The sequence below is a fragment of the Balaenoptera acutorostrata genome, chromosome 16, assembly GCF_949987535.1.
Source record: "Balaenoptera acutorostrata chromosome 16, mBalAcu1.1, whole genome shotgun sequence".
In the NCBI taxonomy this organism is placed as follows: Eukaryota; Metazoa; Chordata; class Mammalia; order Artiodactyla; family Balaenopteridae; genus Balaenoptera; species Balaenoptera acutorostrata.
The window spans coordinates 70,742,820-70,761,688 of record NC_080079.1 but is presented as its reverse complement, the minus strand read 5'-3'; the positions used below and the strand labels follow the sequence as shown (position 1 = coordinate 70,761,688).

The 18,869-nt window shown below is 65.9% G+C and overlaps 15 pseudogenes; all 15 read left to right on the top strand.

The window, feature by feature from the left end:
* Window positions 1-521: 521 nt before the first annotated feature.
* Window positions 522-640, top strand: LOC130705249 (5S ribosomal RNA; annotated as a pseudogene).
* A 908-nt stretch (window positions 641-1,548) lies between these two features.
* Window positions 1,549-1,667, top strand: LOC130705291 (5S ribosomal RNA; annotated as a pseudogene).
* A 910-nt stretch (window positions 1,668-2,577) lies between these two features.
* LOC130705410 (5S ribosomal RNA) lies at window positions 2,578-2,696 on the top strand (annotated as a pseudogene).
* A 910-nt stretch (window positions 2,697-3,606) lies between these two features.
* LOC130705154 (5S ribosomal RNA) lies at window positions 3,607-3,725 on the top strand (annotated as a pseudogene).
* Window positions 3,726-4,634: 909 nt separating this feature from the next.
* On the top strand, window positions 4,635-4,753 carry LOC130705454 (5S ribosomal RNA; annotated as a pseudogene).
* A 1,936-nt stretch (window positions 4,754-6,689) lies between these two features.
* On the top strand, window positions 6,690-6,808 carry LOC130705290 (5S ribosomal RNA; annotated as a pseudogene).
* Window positions 6,809-7,718: 910 nt separating this feature from the next.
* LOC130705408 (5S ribosomal RNA) lies at window positions 7,719-7,837 on the top strand (annotated as a pseudogene).
* A 910-nt stretch (window positions 7,838-8,747) lies between these two features.
* On the top strand, window positions 8,748-8,866 carry LOC130705103 (5S ribosomal RNA; annotated as a pseudogene).
* A 908-nt stretch (window positions 8,867-9,774) lies between these two features.
* LOC130705289 (5S ribosomal RNA) lies at window positions 9,775-9,893 on the top strand (annotated as a pseudogene).
* A 910-nt stretch (window positions 9,894-10,803) lies between these two features.
* On the top strand, window positions 10,804-10,922 carry LOC130705407 (5S ribosomal RNA; annotated as a pseudogene).
* Window positions 10,923-11,832: 910 nt separating this feature from the next.
* On the top strand, window positions 11,833-11,951 carry LOC130705102 (5S ribosomal RNA; annotated as a pseudogene).
* A 908-nt stretch (window positions 11,952-12,859) lies between these two features.
* Window positions 12,860-12,978, top strand: LOC130705288 (5S ribosomal RNA; annotated as a pseudogene).
* A 910-nt stretch (window positions 12,979-13,888) lies between these two features.
* On the top strand, window positions 13,889-14,007 carry LOC130705406 (5S ribosomal RNA; annotated as a pseudogene).
* A 910-nt stretch (window positions 14,008-14,917) lies between these two features.
* LOC130705153 (5S ribosomal RNA) lies at window positions 14,918-15,036 on the top strand (annotated as a pseudogene).
* A 909-nt stretch (window positions 15,037-15,945) lies between these two features.
* LOC130705443 (5S ribosomal RNA) lies at window positions 15,946-16,064 on the top strand (annotated as a pseudogene).
* The last annotated feature ends 2,805 nt before the right edge of the window (window positions 16,065-18,869 follow it).

Sequence of the window (18,869 nt, the reverse complement as noted above, 5' to 3'; positions counted from 1 at the left end):
CGGGAGCGAGGTCGTGGGCCGGGTCCGGTTTTCCGAGCCGGCCGGCCACCATGCGCTGGGAACAGTGCTCAGTGGGTGGCGTGGGGGCAAGGGTGGCCTTGCTGGGTCCAATTGGCCGTGCCACATAAATGGTGGCTCCCAGTGGCTTTGGGCTACCTTCCCTCAGGCAGGAGTTCCGGCCCAGCCGCGGCTGGACTGCACCTACTACTGTGTGGGTGGACAGGGTTGGGAATGCCCAAGGGACCGTGGACCACGGGCCCTTAAGCCTTCGGAGCCACGTCTTTGTGAGCGTCGAGCGGGATCTGGGGCGGTTCGCCAAGCGCCTATGTGCCTGGATGTTCCCGCCAGAACTGAGCTGCGAGGTCGTCCAAGACTCCACCAACCCCGGTCCCTGAGGCGTGCTGTCGCCAGCCTGGGTGGGCCGCAGGGCCTTGCTGCAGAGGGCTGGTCGCCGGACTGGCGGTAATTCGCCAGCACCAGCTAAGCTGAGCCTCAAGAGGCACCCCGTGGCCCCCGCTGCCTTCTACAGCCATACCACCCTAAGCGTACCTCAACTCGTCTGATCTCGGAAGCTAAGCAGGGTCGGCTCTGTTTACTACCTGGATGGGAGACCACCTGGGAATACTAGATGCTGTAGTATTTTTTGCCTCCCGATCTGCCTTTTCTTGTAGTCGCCGGTGCTCGAGGCTTCCTCTGCTCCCACCGGGCACGGCTGCAGGCCTCATCTACTCAAGCCTCTCCCAACACAGCGTGCGCTGGAGGGGGCCCAGCCCGCCCGTCTGGCTGGACATGCCGCCAGAAGGAGGCCCTGGAAGGCAGCCACACCCCACCCTCTCCCGGGGTGGCCGGCCCACACCCAGACTCCGCCGCAGGCCCGGGTGTAGATTGTGAGGCCCGCGAGCCCCTCGACCTGCCCCTGGCCGACCCGACCAGCGCCCATGCGCGCCGCAGCCACCTATCTGCCCGTGTGTCTCTCCACAGCTCCCTCCAGAAAAAGCCCAGCCTCCACCGTTTCACCATGGCAGGGGGCGGGAGTGGGGTCGTGGGCCAGACTGGTTCTCTGGGCCGGCCGGTCACCAGGCGCAGGGAACTTTGCTCGGCAGTTGTCGTGGGGGAAAGGGTGGCCTTGTTGGGTCTAAGGGGTCGTGCCGACTCAAGGGTGGCTCCCAGTGGCTTCAGACCAACTGCCGTCGGGCAGGAGGGCCGGCCCGGCCACGGCCATGCTTCGCCTAGAACTGTGTGGGCAGACAGGGTGGCCAATGCCCAAGGGACCGCGGGCCACGGGCCTTTAAGACCCCGGGGCCACGTCGTTGTGAGCGTCAAGCGGGATCTGGGACGGAGGGCCAAGCGCCTATGGGCCTGGAGGGTCCCGCCTGACCTGAGCAGCGAGGTCACCCACGAGTCTGCCAACCCCGGGTCCCCGAGGAGTCCTGTCACCTGCCTTGGCGGCGGCTGTGCCGTGCTGGAGAGGGTTGGCTACCGGGCTGTCGGCAAGCCCCAGCACCAGCGAAGCTGAGCCTCAAGAGGCACCCCGTGGCCCCTGCTGCCTTCTACGGCCTTACCACCCTAAACGCAACTCATCTCGTCTGGTCTTGGAAGCTAAGCAGGGTCGGCTCTGTTTACTACCTGGATGGGAGACCACCTGGGAATACTAGATGCTGTAGTATTTTTTGCCTCCTGATCTGCCTTTTCTTGTAGTCGCCGGTGCTCGAGGCTTCCTCTGCTCCTGCCGGGCACAACTTCAGGCCTCATCTACTCAAGCCTCTCCCAACACATCGTGCGCTGGAGGGGGCCCAGCCCGCCCGTCTGGCTGGACATGCCGCCAGAAGGAGGCCCTGGAAGGCAGCCACACCCCACCCTCTCCCGGGGTGGCCGGCCCAGACCCAGAGTCCGCTGTAGGCCCGGGTGAAGATCGTGAGGCCCGCGAGGCCCTGGTCCTGCCCCTGGCCGACCCCAGCAGCGCCCATCCGCGCCGCAGCCACCTGTCTGCCCGTGTGTCTCTCCACAGCTCCCTCCAGAAAAAGCCCAGCCTCCACCGTTTCACCATGGCAGGGGGCGGGAGTGGGGTCGTGGGCCGTGACCAGTTCTCCAGGTCAGCTGACCTCCAGTACCCGGAATGGTGCGTGGATTTTGGCGTGGGTGCAAGGGTGGCTTTGCTGGGGCTAAGGGGCCGTGGCGGCCCAATGGTGGCTCCCACTGGCTTTGGGCCCACTGCCGTCAGGCAGGAGGGCCGGCCCGGCCTTGGCCGGGCTGCGCCTAGCACTGCGTGGGTGGACACAGTGGGGAATGCCAAAAGGACAGCAGGCCACTGGCCCTCCAGCCTCAGAGGCCACGTCCTTGTGAGCATCGAGTGGGATCTGGGGCGGAGCCTCAAGCGCCTACGGGTCTGGAGGTTCCCGCAAGAACTGGGCTGCAAGGTCGCCCAAGACTCTGCCACCTCCGTGTCCCCGAGGCCTCCTGTCGCCTGCCTGGGCAGGCAGCAGGGCCGTGCAGGAGAGGGCTGGCCACCGGCCTGGCGATAAGTCACCAGCACCAACGAAGCTGAGCCTCATGAGGCACCACGTGGCCCCCGCTGCCTTCTATGGCCATACAACCCTGAGCGCATCCCATCTCATCTGATCTCACAAGCTAAGCAGGATCAGGCCTGGTTAATACTTGGATGGGAGACTACATGGGAATACCGGGTGCTGTAGGCTTTTTTCCCTCCCACACCACCTTCTCCTGTAGTCGCCCGTGGCCGAGGCCGGCTCCTCCCCTGCCGGGCACCGCCGCAGGCCTCACCTCCTCAGGCCCCTCCCAACACAGCGTGCGCCGGAATGGGCGCTCCCAGCCGCACTGGCTGGACATGCGGCCAGAAGTCGGCCCTGTTAGGCAGCCACACGCCAGCCGCTCTCGGGGTGGCTGGCCCAGACCCAGACTCCACCGCAGGCCCGGGTGACAGCCGTGAGGCACGCGAAGCCCTCGTCCTGCACCTGACCACCTCCGCCAGCGCCCATCCGCGCCGCAGCCACCTGTCTGCCTATGTGTCTCTCCACAGCTCCCTCCGGAAAAAGCCCACCCTCCGCTGTTTCGCCATGGCTGGGTGCGGGAGCGAGGTCGTGGGCCGGGTCCGGTTTTCCGAGCCGGCCGGCCACCATGCGCTGGGAACAGTGCTCAGTGGGTGGCGTGGGGGCAAGGGTGGCCTTGCTGGGTCCAATGGGCCGTGCCACATCAATGGTGGCTCCCAGTGGCTTTGGGCTACCTTCCCTCAGGCAGGAGTTCCGGCCCAGCCGCGGCTGGACTGCACCTACTACTGTGTGGGTGGACAGGGTTGGGAATGCCCAAGGGACCGTGGACCACGGGCCCTTAAGCCTTCGGAGCCACGTCTTTGTGAGCGTCGAGCGGGATCTGGGGCGGTTCGCCAAGCGCCTATGTGCCTGGATGTTCCCGCCAGAACTGAGCTGCGAGGTCGTCCAAGACTCCACCAACCCCGGTCCCTGAGGCGTGCTGTCGCCAGCCTGGGTGGGCCGCAGGGCCTTGCTGCAGAGGGCTGGTCACCGGACTGGCGGTAATTCGCCAGCACCAGCTAAGCTGAGCCTCAAGAGGCACCCCGTGGCCCCCGCTGCCTTCTACAGCCATACCACCCTAAGCGCACCTCAACTCGTCTGATCTCGGAAGCTAAGCAGGGTCGGCTCTGTTTACTACCTGGATGGGAGACCACCTGGGAATACTAGATGCTGTAGTATTTTTTGCCTCCCGATCTGCCTTTTCTTGTAGTCGCCGGTGCTCGAGGCTTCCTCTGCTCCCACCGGGCACGGCTGCAGGCCTCATCTACTCAAGCCTCTCCCAACACAGCGTGCGCTGGAGGGGGCCCAGCCCGCCCGTCTGGCTGGACATGCCGCCAGAAGGAGGCCCTGGAAGGCAGCCACACCCCACCCTCTCCTGGGGTGTCCGGCCTGGACTCAGACTCCGCCGCAGGCCCGGGTGAAAATTGTGAGGCCCGTGAGACCTTGTACCTGCCCCTGGCCGACCCCACCAGCGCCCAACCGCGCCGCAGCCACCTGTCTGCCCGTGTGTCTCTCCACAGCTCCCTCCAGAAAAAGCCCACCCTCCACCGTTTCACCATGGCAGGGGGCGGGAGTGGGGTCGTGGGCCGGACCCGTTCTCCGGGCCGGCCGGTCACCAGGCACAGGGAACTTTGCTCGGCAGTTGGCGTGGGGGAAAGGGTGGCCTTGTTGGGTCTAAGGGGTCGTGCCGACTCAAAGGTGGCTCCCAGTGGCTTCAGACCAACTGCCGTTGGGCAGGAGGGCCGGCCCGTCCGCGGCCGGGCTTCGCCTAGAACTGTGTGGGCAGACAGGGTGGCCAATGCCCAAGGGACCGCGGGCCACGGGCCCTTAAGCCCCTGGGGCCACGTCGTTGTGAGCGTCAAGCGGGATCTGGGGCAGAGGGCCAAGCGCCTATGGTCCTGGAGGGTCCCGCCTGACCTGAGCTGCGAGGTCACCCACGAGTCTGCCAACCCCGGGTCCCCGAGGCCTCCTGTCGCCTGCCTTGGTGGGCGGCTGGGCAGTGCTGGAGAGGGTTGGCTACCGGGCTGTCGGCAAGCCCCAGCACCAGCGAAGCTGAGCCTCAAGAGTCACCCCGTGGCCCCAGCTGCCTTCTACAGCCATACAACCCTGAACGCGCCCCATCTCGTCTGATCCAGGAAGCTAAGCAGGGTCGGGCCTGGTTAGTACTTGGATGGGAGACTACATGGGAATACCGGGTGCTGTAGGCTTTTTTCCCTCCCGCACCACCTTCTCCTTTAGTCGCCCGTATCCGAGGCCGGCTCCTCCCCTGCCGGGCACCGCCGCAGGCCTCACCTCCTCAGGCCCCTCCCGACACAGTGTGCACCGGAAGGGGTGCCCCCAGCCGCACTGGCTGGACATGCGGCCAGAAGGAGGCCCTGTTAGGCAGCCGCACCCCAGCCGATCCCGGGGTGGCCGGCCTGAACCCATGCTCCACCGCAGGCCCAGGTGACAGCCGTGAGGCACGCGAAGCCCTCGTCCTGCACCTGGCCACCTCCGCCAGCGCCCATCCATGCCGCAGCAACCTATCTGCCTGGGTGTCTCTCCACAGCTCTCTCCGGAAAAAGCCCACCCTCCGCTGCTTCGCCATGGCCGGGTGCGAGAGCATGGTCGTGGGCTGGGTCCGGTTCTCCGGGCCGGCCGGCCACCATGCGCTGGGAACAGTGCTCAGTGGGTGGCGTGGGGGCAAGGGTGGTCTTGCTGGTTCCAATGGGCTGTGCCGCATCAATGGTGGCTCCCAGTGGCTTTGGGCTACCTGTCGTCAGGCAGGAGGGCCGGCCCATCCGCGGCTGGACTGCACCTACTACTGCGTGGGTGGACAGGGTTGGGAATGCCCAAGGGACCGTGGACCACGGGCCCTTAAGCCTTCGGAGCCACGTCTTTGTGAGCATCGAGCGGGATCTGGGGCGGTTCGCCAAGCGCCTATGTGCCTGGATGTTCCTGCCAGAACTGAGCTGCGAGGTCGTCCAAGACTCCACCACCCCCGGACCCCGAGGCCTGCTGTCGCCTGCCTGGGTGGGCCGCAGGGCCGTGTGCAGAGGGCTGGTCACCGGATTGGTGGTAATTCTCCAGCACCAGCTAAGCTGAGCCTCAAGAGGCACCCCATGGCCCCTGCTGCCTTCTACAGCCATACCACCCTAAACACAACTCATCTCTTCTGCTCTTGCAAGCTAAGCAGGGTCGGGTATGTTTACTACCTGGATGGGAGACCACCTGGGAATACTAGATGCTGTAGTATTTTTTGCCTCCCGATCTGCCTTTTCTTGTAGTCGCCGGTGCTCGAGGCTTCCTCTGCTCCCACCGGGCATGCCTGTAGGCCTCATCTACTCAAGCCTATCCCAACACAGCGTGCGCTGGAGGGGGCCCAGCCCGCCCGTCTGGCTGGACATGCCGCCAGAAGGAGGCGCTGGAAGGCAGCCACACCCCACCCTCTCCCGGGGTGGCCGGCCCGCACCCAGACTCCGCCGCAGGCCCCGGTGTAGATTGTGAGGCCCGCGAGCCCCTCGACCTGCCCCTGGCCGACCCGACCAGCGCCCATGCGCGCCTCAGCCACCTGTCTGCCCATGTGTGTCTCCACAGCTCCCTCCAGAAAAAGCCCAGCCTCCACCGTTTCACCATGGCAGGTGGCGGGAGTGGGGTCGTGGGCCAGACTGGTTCTCTGGGCCGGCCGGTCACCAGGCGCAGGGAACTTTGCTTGGCAGTTGTCGTGGGGGAAAGGGTGGCCTTGTTGGGTCTAAGGGGTCGTGCCGACTCAAGGGTGGCTCCCAGTGGCTTCAGACCAACTGCCGTCGGGCAGGAGGGCTGACCCGGCCACGGCCGTGCTTCGCCTAGAACTGTGTGGGCAGACAGGGTGGCCAATGCCCAAGGGACCGCGGGCCACGGGCCCTTAAGTCCCCGGGGCCACGTCGTTGTGAGCGTCAAGCGGGATCTGGGGCGGAGGGCCAAGCGCCTATGTGCCTGGAGGGTCCCGCCTGACCTGAGCAGCGAGGTCACCCACGAGTCTGCCAACCCCGGGTCCCCGAGGAGTCCTGTCACCTGCCTTGGCGGCGGCTGTGCCGTGCTGGAGAGGGTTGGCTACCGGGCTGTCGGCAAGCCCCAGCACCAGCGAAGCTGAGCCTCAAGAGGCACCCCGTGGCCCCTGCTGCCTTCTACGGCCTTACCACCCTAAACGCAACTCATCTCGTCTGGTCTTGGAAGCTAAGCAGGGTCGGCTCTGTTTACTACCTGGATGGGAGACCACCTGGGAATACTAGATGCTGTAGTATTTTTTGCCTCCCGATCTGCCTTTTCTTGTAGTCGCCGGTGCTCGAGGCTTCCTCTGCTCCTGCCGGGCACAACTTCAGGCCTCATCTACTCAAGCCTCTCCCAACACATCGTGCGCTGGAGGGGGCCCAGCCCGCCCGTCTGGCTGGACATGCCGCCAGAAGGAGGCCCTGGAAGGCAGCCACACCCCACCCTCTCCCGGGGTGGCCGGCCCAGACCCAGAGTCCGCTGTAGGCCCGGGTGAAGATCGTGAGGCCCGCGAGGCCCTGGTCCTGCCCCTGGCCGACCCCAGCAGCGCCCATCCGCGCCGCAGCCACCTGTCTGCCCGTGTGTCTCTCCACAGCTCCCTCCAGAAAAAGCCCAGCCTCCACCGTATCACCATGGCAGGGGGCGGGAGTGGGGTCGTGGGCCGTGACCAGTTCTCCAGGTCAGCTGACCTCCAGTACCCGGAATGGTGCGTGGATTTTGGCGTGGGTGCAAGGGTGGCTTTGCTGGGGCTAAGGGGCCGTGGCGGCCCAATGGTGGCTCCCACTGGCTTTGGGCCCACTGCCGTCAGGCAGGAGGGCCGGCCCGGCCTTGGCCGGGCTGCGCCTAGCACTGCGTGGGTGGACACAGTGGGGAATGCCAAAAGGACAGCAGGCCACTGGCCCTCCAGCCTCAGAGGCCACGTCCTTGTGAGCATCGAGTGGGATCTGGGGCGGAGCCTCAAGCGCCTACGGGTCTGGAGGTTCCCGCAAGAACTGGGCTGCAAGGTCGCCCAAGACTCTGCCACCTCCGTGTCCCCGAGGCCTCCTGTCGCCTGCCTGGGCAGGCAGCAGGGCCGTGCAGGAGAGGGCTGGCCACCGGCCTGGCGATAAGTCACCAGCACCAACGAAGCTGAGCCTCATGAGGCACCACTTGGCCCCCGCTGCCTTCTATGGCCATACAACCCTGAGCGCATCCCATCTCATCTGATCTCACAAGCTAAGCAGGATCAGGCCTGGTTAATACTTGGATGGGAGACTACATGGGAATACCGGGTGCTGTAGGCTTTTTTCCCTCCCACACCACATTCTCCTTTAGTCGCCCGTGGCCGAGGCCGGCTCCTCCCCTGCCGGGCACCGCCGCAGGCCTCACCTCCTCAGGCCCCTCCCAACACAGCGTGCGCCGGAATGGGCGCCCCCAGCCGCACTGGCTGGACATGCGGCCAGAAGTCGGCCCTGTTAGGCAGCCACACGCCAGCTGCTCTCGGGGTGGCTGGCCCAGACCCAGACTCCACCGCAGGCCCGGGTGACAGCCGTGAGGCACGCAAAGCCCTCGTCCTGCACCTGACCACCTCCGCCAGCGCCCATCCGCGCCGCAGCCACCTGTCTGCCTGTGTGTCTCTCCACAGCTCCCTCCGGAAAAAGCCCACCCTCCGCTGTTTCGCCATGGCTGGGTGCGGGAGCGAGGTCGTGGGCCGGGTCCGGTTTTCCGAGCCGGCCGGCCACCATGCGCTGAGAACAGTGCTCAGTGGGTGGCGTGGGGGCAAGGGTGGCCTTGCTGGGTCCAATGGGCCGTGCCACATCAATGGTGGCTCTCAGTGGCTTTGGGCTACCTTCCCTCAGGCAGGAGTTCCGGCCCAGCCGCGGCTGGACTGCACCTACTACTGTGTGGGTGGACAGGGTTGGGAATGCCCAAGGGACCGTGGACCACGGGCCCTTAAGCCTTCGGAGCCACGTCTTTGTGAGCATCGAGCGGGATCTGGGGCGGTTCGCCAAGCGCCTATGTGCCTGGATGTTCCCGCCAGAACTGAGCTGCGAGGTCGTCCAAGACTCCACCAACCCCGGTCCCTGAGGCGTGCTGTCGCCAGCCTGGGTGGGCCGCAGGGCCTTGCTGCAGAGGGCTGGTCGCCGGACTGGCGGTAATTCGCCAGCACCAGCTAAGCTGAGCCTCAAGAGGCACCCCGTGGCCCCCGCTGCCTTCTACAGCCATACCACCCTAAGCGCACCTCAACTCGTCTGATCTCAGAAGCTAAGCAGGGTCGGCTCTGTTTACTACCTGGATGGGAGACCACCTGGGAATACTAGATGCTGTAGTATTTTTTGCCTCCCGATCTGCCTTTTCTTGTAGTCGCCGGTGCTCGAGGCTTCCTCTGCTCCCACCGGGCACGGCTGCAGGCCTCATCTACTCAAGCCTCTCCCAACACAGCGTGCGCTGGAGGGGGCCCAGCCCGCCCGTCTGGCTGGACATGCCGCCAGAAGGAGGCCCTGGAAGGCAGCCACACCCCACCCTCTCCCGGGGTGGCCGGCCCGCACCCAGACTCCGCCGCAGGCCCGGGTGTAGATTGTGAGGCCCGCGAGCCCCTCGACCTGCCCCTGGCCGACCCGACCAGCGCCCATGCGCGCCGCAGCCACCTGTCTGCCCGTGTGTCTCTCCACAGCTCCCTCCAGAAAAAGCCCAGCCTCCACCGTTTCACCATGGCAGGGGGCGGGAGTGGGGTCGTGGGCCAGACTGGTTCTCTGGGCCGGCCGGTCACCAGGCGTAGGGAACTTTGCTCGGCAGTTGTCGTGGGGGAAAGGGTGGCCTTGTTGGGTTTAAGGGGTCGTGCCGACTCAAGGGTGGCTCCCAGTGGCTTCAGACCAACTGCCGTCGGGCAGGAGGGCCGGCCCGGCCACGGCCATGCTTCGCCTAGAACTGTGTGGGCAGACAGGGTGGCCAATGCCCAAGGGACCGCAGGCCACGGGCCTTTAAGACCCCGGGGCCACGTCGTTGTGAGCGTCAAGCGGGATCTGGGACGGAGGGCCAAGCGCCTATGGGCCTGGAGGGTCCCGCCTGACCTGAGCAGCGAGGTCACCCACGAGTCTGCCAACCCCGGGTCCCCGAGGAGTCCTGTCACCTGCCTTTGCTGCGGCTGTGCCGTGCTGGAGAGGGTTGGCTACCGGGCTGTCGGCAAGCCCCAGCACCAGCGAAGCTGAGCCTCAAGAGGCACCCCGTGGCCCCTGCTGCCTTCTACGGCCTTACCACCCTAAACGCAACTCATCTCGTCTGGTCTTGGAAGCTAAGCAGGGTCGGCTCTGTTTACTACCTGGATGGGAGACCACCTGGGAATACTAGATGCTGTAGTATTTTTTGCCTCCCGATCTGCCTTTTCTTGTAGTCGCCGGTGCTCGAGGCTTCCTCTGCTCCTGCCGGGCACAACTTCAGGCCTCATCTACTCAAGCCTCTCCCAAGACATCGTGCGCTGGAGGGGGCCCAGCCCGCCCGTCTGGCTGGACATGCCGCCAGAAGGAGGCCCTGGAAGGCAGCCACACCCCACCCTCTCCCGGGGTGGCCGGCCCAGACCCAGAGTCCGCTGTAGGCCCGGGTGAAGATCGTGAGGCCCGCGAGGCCCTGGTCCTGCCCCTGGCCGACCCCAGCAGCGCCCATCCGCGCCGCAGCCACCTGTCTGCCCGTGTGTCTCTCCACAGCTCCCTCCAGAAAAAGCCCAGCCTCCACCGTTTCACCATGGCAGGGGGCGGGAGTGGGGTCGTGGGCCGTGACCAGTTCTCCAGGTCAGCTGACCTCCAGTACCCGGAATGGTGCGTGGATTTTGGCGTGGGTGCAAGGGTGGCTTTGCTGGGGCTAAGGGGCCGTGGCGGCCCAATGGTGGCTCCCACTGGCTTTGGGCCCACTGCCGTCAGGCAGGAGGGCCGGCCCGGCCTTGGCCGGGCTGCGCCTAGCACTGCGTGGGTGGACACAGTGGGGAATGCCAAAAGGACAGCAGGCCACTGGCCCTCCAGCCTCAGAGGCCACGTCCTTGTGAGCATCGAGTGGGATCTGGGGCGGAGCCTCAAGCGCCTACGGGTCTGGAGGTTCCCGCAAGAACTGGGCTGCAAGGTCGCCCAAGACTCTGCCACCTCCGTGTCCCCGAGGCCTCCTGTCGCCTGCCTGGGCAGGCAGCAGGGCCGTGCAGGAGAGGGCTGGCCACCGGCCTGGCGATAAGTCACCAGCACCAACGAAGCTGAGCCTCATGAGGCACCACTTGGCCCCCGCTGCCTTCTATGGCCATACAACCCTGAGCGCATCCCATCTCATCTGATCTCACAAGCTAAGCAGGATCAGGCCTGGTTAATACTTGGATGGGAGACTACATGGGAATACCGGGTGCTGTAGGCTTTTTTCCCTCCCACACCACATTCTCCTTTAGTCGCCCGTGGCCGAGGCCGGCTCCTCCCCTGCCGGGCACCGCCGCAGGCCTCACCTCCTCAGGCCCCTCCCAACACAGCGTGCGCCGGAATGGGCGCCCCCAGCCGCACTGGCTGGACATGCGGCCAGAAGTCGGCCCTGTTAGGCAGCCACACGCCAGCTGCTCTCGGGGTGGCTGGCCCAGACCCAGACTCCACCGCAGGCCCGGGTGACAGCCGTGAGGCACGCAAAGCCCTCGTCCTGCACCTGACCACCTCCGCCAGCGCCCATCCGCGCCGCAGCCACCTGTCTGCCTGTGTGTCTCTCCACAGCTCCCTCCGGAAAAAGCCCACCCTCCGCTGTTTCGCCATGGCTGGGTGCGGGAGCGAGGTCGTGGGCCGGGTCCGGTTTTCCGAGCCGGCCGGCCACCATGCGCTGAGAACAGTGCTCAGTGGGTGGCGTGGGGGCAAGGGTGGCCTTGCTGGGTCCAATGGGCCGTGCCACATCAATGGTGGCTCTCAGTGGCTTTGGGCTACCTTCCCTCAGGCAGGAGTTCCGGCCCAGCCGCGGCTGGACTGCACCTACTACTGTGTGGGTGGACAGGGTTGGGAATGCCCAAGGGACCGTGGACCACGGGCCCTTAAGCCTTCGGAGCCACGTCTTTGTGAGCATCGAGCGGGATCTGGGGCGGTTCGCCAAGCGCCTATGTGCCTGGATGTTCCCGCCAGAACTGAGCTGCGAGGTCGTCCAAGACTCCACCAACCCCGGTCCCTGAGGCGTGCTGTCGCCAGCCTGGGTGGGCCGCAGGGCCTTGCTGCAGAGGGCTGGTCGCCGGACTGGCGGTAATTCGCCAGCACCAGCTAAGCTGAGCCTCAAGAGGCACCCCGTGGCCCCCGCTGCCTTCTACAGCCATACCACCCTAAGCGCACCTCAACTCGTCTGATCTCAGAAGCTAAGCAGGGTCGGCTCTGTTTACTACCTGGATGGGAGACCACCTGGGAATACTAGATGCTGTAGTATTTTTTGCCTCCCGATCTGCCTTTTCTTGTAGTCGCCGGTGCTCGAGGCTTCCTCTGCTCCCACCGGGCACGGCTGCAGGCCTCATCTACTCAAGCCTCTCCCAACACAGCGTGCGCTGGAGGGGGCCCAGCCCGCCCGTCTGGCTGGACATGCCGCCAGAAGGAGGCCCTGGAAGGCAGCCACACCCCACCCTCTCCCGGGGTGGCCGGCCCGCACCCAGACTCCGCCGCAGGCCCGGGTGTAGATTGTGAGGCCCGCGAGCCCCTCGACCTGCCCCTGGCCGACCCGACCAGCGCCCATGCGCGCCGCAGCCACCTGTCTGCCCGTGTGTCTCTCCACAGCTCCCTCCAGAAAAAGCCCAGCCTCCACCGTTTCACCATGGCAGGGGGCGGGAGTGGGGTCGTGGGCCAGACTGGTTCTCTGGGCCGGCCGGTCACCAGGCGTAGGGAACTTTGCTCGGCAGTTGTCGTGGGGGAAAGGGTGGCCTTGTTGGGTTTAAGGGGTCGTGCCGACTCAAGGGTGGCTCCCAGTGGCTTCAGACCAACTGCCGTCGGGCAGGAGGGCCGGCCCGGCCACGGCCATGCTTCGCCTAGAACTGTGTGGGCAGACAGGGTGGCCAATGCCCAAGGGACCGCAGGCCACGGGCCTTTAAGACCCCGGGGCCACGTCGTTGTGAGCGTCAAGCGGGATCTGGGACGGAGGGCCAAGCGCCTATGGGCCTGGAGGGTCCCGCCTGACCTGAGCAGCGAGGTCACCCACGAGTCTGCCAACCCCGGGTCCCCGAGGAGTCCTGTCACCTGCCTTTGCTGCGGCTGTGCCGTGCTGGAGAGGGTTGGCTACCGGGCTGTCGGCAAGCCCCAGCACCAGCGAAGCTGAGCCTCAAGAGGCACCCCGTGGCCCCTGCTGCCTTCTACGGCCTTACCACCCTAAACGCAACTCATCTCGTCTGGTCTTGGAAGCTAAGCAGGGTCGGCTCTGTTTACTACCTGGATGGGAGACCACCTGGGAATACTAGATGCTGTAGTATTTTTTGCCTCCCGATCTGCCTTTTCTTGTAGTCGCCGGTGCTCGAGGCTTCCTCTGCTCCTGCCGGGCACAACTTCAGGCCTCATCTACTCAAGCCTCTCCCAAGACATCGTGCGCTGGAGGGGGCCCAGCCCGCCCGTCTGGCTGGACATGCCGCCAGAAGGAGGCCCTGGAAGGCAGCCACACCCCACCCTCTCCCGGGGTGGCCGGCCCAGACCCAGAGTCCGCTGTAGGCCCGGGTGAAGATCGTGAGGCCCGCGAGGCCCTGGTCCTGCCCCTGGCCGACCCCAGCAGCGCCCATCCGCGCCGCAGCCACCTGTCTGCCCGTGTGTCTCTCCACAGCTCCCTCCAGAAAAAGCCCAGCCTCCACCGTTTCACCATGGCAGGGGGCGGGAGTGGGGTCGTGGGCCGTGACCAGTTCTCCAGGTCAGCTGACCTCCAGTACCCGGAATGGTGCGTGGATTTTGGCGTGGGTGCAAGGGTGGCTTTGCTGGGGCTAAGGGGCCGTGGCGGCCCAATGGTGGCTCCCACTGGCTTTGGGCCCACTGCCGTCAGGCAGGAGGGCCGGCCCGGCCTTGGCCGGGCTGCGCCTAGCACTGCGTGGGTGGACACAGTGGGGAATGCCAAAAGGACAGCAGGCCACTGGCCCTCCAGCCTCAGAGGCCACGTCCTTGTGAGCATCGAGTGGGATCTGGGGCGGAGCCTCAAGCGCCTACGGGTCTGGAGGTTCCCGCAAGAACTGGGCTGCAAGGTCGCCCAAGACTCTGCCACCTCCGTGTCCCCGAGGCCTCCTGTCGCCTGCCTGGGCAGGCAGCAGGGCCGTGCAGGAGAGGGCTGGCCACCGGCCTGGCGATAAGTCACCAGCACCAACGAAGCTGAGCCTCATGAGGCACCACGTGGCCCCCGCTGCCTTCTATGGCCATACAACCCTGAGCGCATCCCATCTCATCTGATCTCACAAGCTAAGCAGGATCAGGCCTGGTTAATACTTGGATGGGAGACTACATGGGAATACCGGGTGCTGTAGGCTTTTTTCCCTCCCACACCACCTTCTCCTGTAGTCGCCCGTGGCCGAGGCCGGCTCCTCCCCTGCCGGGCACCGCCGCAGGCCTCACCTCCTCAGGCCCCTCCCAACACAGCGTGCGCCGGAATGGGCGCCCCCAGCCGCACTGGCTGGACATGCGGCCAGAAGTCGGCCCTGTTAGGCAGCCACACGCCAGCCGCTCTCGGGGTGGCTGGCCCAGACCCAGACTCCACCGCAGGCCCGGGTGACAGCCGTGAGGCACGCGAAGCCCTCGTCCTGCACCTGACCACCTCCGCCAGCGCCCATCCGCGCCGCAGCCACCTGTCTGCCTCTGTGTCTCTCCACAGCTCCCTCCGGAAAAAGCCCACCCTCCGCTGTTTCGCCATGGCTGGGTGCGGGAGCGAGGTCGTGGGCCGGGTCCGGTTTTCCGAGCCGGCCGGCCACCATGCGCTGGGAACAGTGCTCAGTGGGTGGCGTGGGGGCAAGGGTGGCCTTGCTGGGTCCAATGGGCCGTGCCACATCAATGGTGGCTCCCAGTGGCTTTGGGCTACCTTCCCTCAGGCAGGAGTTCCGGCCCAGCCGCGGCTGGACTGCACCTACTACTGTGTGGGTGGACAGGGTTGGGAATGCCCAAGGGACCGTGGACCACGGGCCCTTAAGCCTTCGGAGCCACGTCTTTGTGATCGTCGAGCGAGATCTGGGGCGGTTCGCCAAGCGCCTATGTGCCTGGATGTTCCCGCCAGAACTGAGCTGCGAGGTCGTCCAAGACTCCACCAACCCCGGTCCCTGAGGCGTGCTGTCGCCAGCCTGGGTGGGCCGCAGGGCCTTGCTGCAGAGGGCTGGTCGCCGGACTGGCGGTAATTCGCCAGCACCAGCTAAGCTGAGCCTCAAGAGGCACCCCGTGGCCCCCGCTGCCTTCTACAGCCATACCACCCTAAGCGCACCTCAACTCGTCTGATCTCGGAAGCTAAGCAGGGTCGGCTCTGTTTACTACCTGGATGGGAGACCACCTGGGAATACTAGATGCTGTAGTATTTTTTGCCTCCCGATCTGCCTTTTCTTGTAGTCGCCGGTGCTCGAGGCTTCCTCTGCTCCCACCGGGCACGGCTGCAGGCCTCATCTACTCAAGCCTCTCCCAACACAGCGTGCGCTGGAGGGGGCCCAGCCCGCCCGTCTGGCTGGACATGCCGCCAGAAGGAGGCCCTGGAAGGCAGCCACACCCCACCCTCTCCTGGGGTGTCCGGCCTGGACTCAGACTCCGCCGCAGGCCCGGGTGAAAATTGTGAGGCCCGTGAGACCCTGTACCTGCCCCTGGCCGACCCCACCAGCGCCCAACCGCGCCGCAGCCACCTGTCTGCCCGTGTGTCTCTCCACAGCTCCCTCCAGAAAAAGCCCACCCTCCACCGTTTCACCATGGCAGGGGGCGGGAGTGGGGTCGTGGGCCGGACCCGTTCTCCGGGCCGGCCGGTCACCAGGCACAGGGAACTTTGCTCGGCAGTTGGCGTGGGGGAAAGGGTGGCCTTGTTGGGTCTAAGGGGTCGTGCCGACTCAAAGGTGGCTCCCAGTGGCTTCAGACCAACTGCCGTTGGGCAGGAGGGCCGGCCCGTCCGCGGCCGGGCTTCGCCTAGAACTGTGTGGGCAGACAGGGTGGCCAATGCCCAACGGACCGCGGGCCACGGGCCCTTAAGCCCCTGGGGCCACGTCGTTGTGAGCGTCAAGCGGGATCTGGGGCAGAGGGCCAAGCGCCTATGGTCCTGGAGGGTCCCGCCTGACCTGAGCTGCGAGGTCACCCACGAGTCTGCCAACCCCGGGTCCCCGAGGCCTCCTGTCGCCTGCCTTGGTGGGCGGCTGGGCAGTGCTGGAGAGGGTTGGCTACCGGGCTGTCAGCAAGCCCCAGCACCAGCGAAGCTGAGCCTCAAGAGTCACCCCGTGGCCCCCGCTGCCTTCTACAGCCATACAACCCTGAACGCGCCCCATCTCGTCTGATCCAGGAAGCTAAGCAGGGTCGGGCCTGGTTAGTACTTGGATGGGAGACTACATGGGAATACCGGGTGCTGTAGGCTTTTTTCCCTCCCGCACCACCTTCTCCTTTAGTCGCCCGTATCCGAGGCCGGCTCCTCCCCTGCCGGGCACCGCCACAGGCCTCACCTCCTCAGGCCCCTCCCGACACAGTGTGCACCGGAAGGGGTGCCCCCAGCCGCACTGGCTGGACATGCGGCCAGAAGGAGGCCCTGTTAGGCAGCCGCACCCCAGCCGATCCCGGGGTGGCCGGCCTGAACCCATGCTCCACCGCAGGCCCAGGTGACAGCCGTGAGGCACGTGAAGCCCTCGTCCTGCACCTGGCCACCTCCGCCAGTGCCCATCCATGCCGCAGCAACCTATCTGCCTGGGTGTCTCTCCACAGCTCTCTACGGAAAAAGCCCACCCTCCGCTGCTTCGCCATGGCCGGGTGCGAGAGCATGGTCGTGGGCTGGGTCCGGTTCTCCGGGCCGGCCGGCCACCATGTGCTGGGAACAGTGCTCAGTGGGTGGCGTGGGGGCAAGGGTGGTCTTGCTGGTTCCAATGGGCTGTGCCGCATCAATGGTGGCTCCCAGTGGCTTTGGGCTACCTGTCGTCAGGCAGGAGGGCCGGCCCATCCGCGGCTGGACTGCACCTACTACTGCGTGGGTGGACAGGGTTGGGAATGCCCAAGGGACCGTGGACCACGGGCCCTTAAGCCTTCGGAGCCACGTCTTTGTGAGCATCGAGCGGGATCTGGGGCGGTTCGCCAAGCGCCTATGTGCCTGGATGTTCCTGCCAGAACTGAGCTGCGAGGTCGTCCAAGACTCCACCACCCCCGGACCCCGAGGCCTGCTGTCGCCTGCCTGGGTGGGCCGCAGGGCCGTGTGCAGAGGGCTGGTCACCGGATTGGTGGTAATTCTCCAGCACCAGCTAAGCTGAGCCTCAAGAGGCACCCCATGGCCCCTGCTGCCTTCTACAGCCATACCACCCTAAACACAACTCACCTCTTCTGCTCTTGCAAGCTAAGCAGGGTCGGGTATGTTTACTACCTGGATGGGAGACCACCTGGGAATACTAGATGCTGTAGTATTTTTTGCCTCCCGATCTGCCTTTTCTTGTAGTCGCCGGTGCTCGAGGCTTCCTCTGCTCCCACCGGGCACGGCTGCAGGCCTCATCTACTCAAGCCTCTCCCAACACAGCGTGCGCTGGAGGGGGCCCAGCCCGCCCGTCTGGCTGGACATGCCGCCAGAAGGAGGCCCTGGAAGGCAGCCACACCCCACCCTCTCCTGGGGTGTCCGGCCTGGACTCAGACTCCGCCGCAGGCCCGGGTGAAAATTGTGAGGCCCGCGAGGCCCTGGACCTGCCCCTGGCCGACACCACCAGCGCCCAACCGCGCCGCAGCCACCTGTCTGCCCGTGTGTCTCTCCACAGCTCCCTCCAGAAAAAGCCCACCCTCCACCGTTTCACCATGGCAGGGGGCGGCAGTGGGGTCGTGGGCCAGACCGGTTCTCCGGACCGGCCGGTCACCAGGCGCTGGGAACTTTGCTCGGCAGTTGGCGTGGGGGAAAGGGTGGCCGTGTTGGGTCTAAGGGGTCGTGCCGACTCAATGGTGGCTCCCAGTGGCTTCAGACCAACTGCCGTTGGGCAGGAGGGCCGGCCCGTCCGCGGCCGTGCTTCGCCTAGAACTGTGTGGGCAGACAGGGTGGCCAATGCCCAAGGGACCGCGGGCCACGGGCCCTTAAGACCCCGGGGCCACGTCGTTGTGAGCGTCAAGCGGGATCTGGGGCGGAGCGCCAAGCGCCTATGGGCCTGGAGGGTCCCGCCTGACCTGAGCTGCGAGGTCACCCACGAATCTTCCAACCCCGGGTCCCCGAGGACTCCTGTCACCTGCCTTGGCGGCGGCTGTGCCGTGCTGGAGAGGGTTGGCTACCGGGCTGTCGGCAAGCCCCAGCACCAGCGAAGCTGAGCCTCAAGAGGCACCCCGTGGCCCCTCCTGCCTTCTACGGCCTTACCACCCTAAACCCAACTCATCTCGTCTGGTCTTGGAAGCTACGCAGGGTCGGCTCTGTTTACTACCTGGATGGGAGACCACCTGGGAATACTAGATGCTGTAGTATTTTTTGCCTCCCGATCTGCCTTTTCTTGTAGTCGCCGGTGCTCGAGGCTTCCTCTGCTCCCACCGGGCACGGCTGCAGGCCTCATCTACTCAAGACTCTCCCAACACAGCGTGCGCTGGAGGGGGCCCAGCCCGCCCGTCTGGCTGGACATGCCGCCAGAAGGAGGCCCTGGAAGGCAGCCACACCCCACCCTCTCCTGGGGTGTCCGGCCCAGACCCAGAGTCCGCTGTAGGCCCGGGTGAAGATCGTGAGGCCCGCGAGGCCTTGTACCTGCCCCTGGCCGACCCCACCAGCGCCCAACCGCGCCGCAGCCACCTGTCTGCCCGTGTGTCTCTCCACAGCTCCCTCCAGAAAAAGCCCACCCTCCACCGTTTCACCATGGCAGGGGGCGGGAGTGGGGTCGTGGGCCGTGACCAGTTCTCCAGGTCAGCTGACCTCCAGTACCCGGAATGGTGCGTGGATTTTGGCGTGGGTGCAAGGGTGGCTTTGCTGGGGCTAAGGGGCCGTGGCGGCCCAATGGTGGCTCCCACTGGCTTTGGGCCCACTGCCGTCAGGCAGGAGGGCCGGCCTGGCCTTGGCCGGGCTGCGCCTAGCACTGCGTGGGTGGACACAGTGGGGAATGCCAAAAGGACAGCAGGCCACTGGCCCTCCAGCCTCAGAGGCCACGTCCTTGTGAGCATCGAGTGGGATCTGGGGCGGAGCCTCAAGCGCCTACGGGTCTGGAGGTTCCCGCAAGAACTGGGCTGCAAG